General features: G+C 45.4%; 1 pseudogene; it reads left to right on the top strand.

Moving 5' to 3' along the window:
- The first annotated feature begins 705 nt into the window (after positions 1–705).
- On the top strand, positions 706–1546 carry LOC111521281 (annotated as a pseudogene).
- The last annotated feature ends 525 nt before the right edge of the window (positions 1547–2071 follow it).

Raw genomic sequence — 2071 nt, 5'->3', positions numbered from 1 at the left:
CCTCTCGGGATGGCCTTCCAGCTCGCACACCTGTCTTCCCCAGGAATGGCCCTCTGACTCAGAGCGGTTGCCCTGCAGCCTCAGCCTGCCTAGCGAGAACCGATCTGTCCAAGGTGAGGACACATGACCTCAGCTGGGCCAATCAGATTCTCTCCACCGGGAATGATCAATGAAGGCAATTCCACTGGGAGCCTTGACTTTGAACCGCATTTGGTAAGGACAGTTCCAGTGATGGGGTCCTCCTCTTCGGAGAGAAGGGAGGTGGAAGTGAAAATTTGGAGCCTGGCTTTGGATCCAGACATTTCTGAGTTTGAATCCTGACCCACTTCTGGCTCCAGTCCCAGCCCTGTGACCTTCAGCAAGTGACTTAACCTCTCTGACTTCAATTTCCTCACCTGGGAAAATGGAAATCAGGTAAAGAGAAAAAAAAATTCTATTTAAAAACTATCTTAAAGTCACTTTTACTGGTTGTGAAATCTCTCGATAAATAGACTTTGGCTATATTGATAAACTCTTTGGTTTTGAAAAAATAGGCCTGAGGATGTGTATGCCTGGAAATTCACAGAAAGAGATTTATTTTGTTCTGAAGAATGAGGTCAGAATCGCAGAGCCACCATCTTGCATCCCTGCATGTGTTTGCCTAAGTCTGCTTGAACCCTGAGTGCCAAACTGTCCCCTGCATGGCCCCTTTTCTGCTCTGACAAGATGAAAGAGACAATTGTGAACTAGGAAAAACCCACCAAACTTCAGGCACAAGTGTGCATTGCTGGGAAAGAAATTGGTTGCAGAAAGAAGAAGGTGGTTCATAGAATAGCTACAGCAGATGATAAAAAAAAAAACAAAAAAAAACACAAAACTTCAGCTCTTAAAGAAGTTAGGGGCCAGCACAGTGGCTCACGCCTGCAATCCCAGTACTTTGGGAGGTGGAGGCGGGTGGATCACCTGAGGTCAGGAGTTCCAGATCAGAGATGATGAAACCCCGTCTCTACTAAAAAAAATATTTAAAAAATTAGTCAGGCATGGTGGCGGGCACTTATAATCTCAGCTACGTGGGAGGCTGAAGCAGGAGCATCGCTTGAACCCGGGAGGCAGAGGGCAGAAGCTGCAGTGAGCCAAGATCGCACCATTGCATTCCATCCTGGGTGACAGAGCAAGACTCCATCTCAAAAACACACACACACACACACACAAGAAATTAGGGGCAAACAATATCTGGTATTGAAGAGGTGAATACACTTACGAGTTAAAGTAGATCAAGGAACAGTGATCCACTTTAGCAATTCTAGAGTTTAGGCATCTCTGGCAGCAAACACTTCTTTAACCACTGCAGGCCATGCTGAGACACAGCAGCTGATGGAAATCGCTACCCAGCACCTTAAGCCGGTGTGATGCAGACAGTCTGACTAGTTCAGGAAGATGGGCTGAACCTCTGCCTAAACCATCTGTGGATGAAAAAGCACCACTTGCTACTGGAGAGGATGATGATGAAGAAGTTCCAGATCTTGCAGAGAATTTTGATGAGGCTTCCAAGAATGAGACAAACTGAATTAAGCCAACTTCCGAAGAAGATAAAACCTAAAACCTGCAGAAATTACTGGGAGCTGCTATTTTGCCTTAGGACTGCTTTTTTTTTTTTTTTCTTTTTATTTTTCTTTTTTTGACAGAATCTCACTCTTGTCACCCAGGCTGGAGTGCAATGGTGCGATCTCGGCTCACTACAACCTCCACCTCCTGGGTTCAAGCAATTCTCTTGCCTCAGCCTCCCAAGTAGCTGGGATTATAGGCGCTGACCACCACGCTTGGCTAATTTTTTGTATTTTTAGTAGAGATGGGGTTTTACCATGTTGGCCAGGCTGGTCTTGAACTCCTGACCTCAGGTGATCCACTCATCTCAGCCTCCCAAGGTGCTGGGATTACAGGAGTGAACCACTGTGCCCGGCCTCAATTGCTTTTTAAAACTGGTTTGTGGATCTGATAAAATCTAGATCTCTAATATTTTTAAACCCAAGCCCCTTGGACACTGCAGCTTTTTGCTTACATACAATTCATTTTTGCTTACATACAATTGATT

This window comes from Piliocolobus tephrosceles, chromosome 16 (genome assembly GCF_002776525.5).
Source record: "Piliocolobus tephrosceles isolate RC106 chromosome 16, ASM277652v3, whole genome shotgun sequence".
NCBI lineage: Eukaryota > Metazoa > Chordata > Mammalia > Primates > Cercopithecidae > Piliocolobus > Piliocolobus tephrosceles.
Note: the sequence above shows the minus strand (reverse complement) of the source record. Positions and strands in the feature narration are given on the sequence as shown.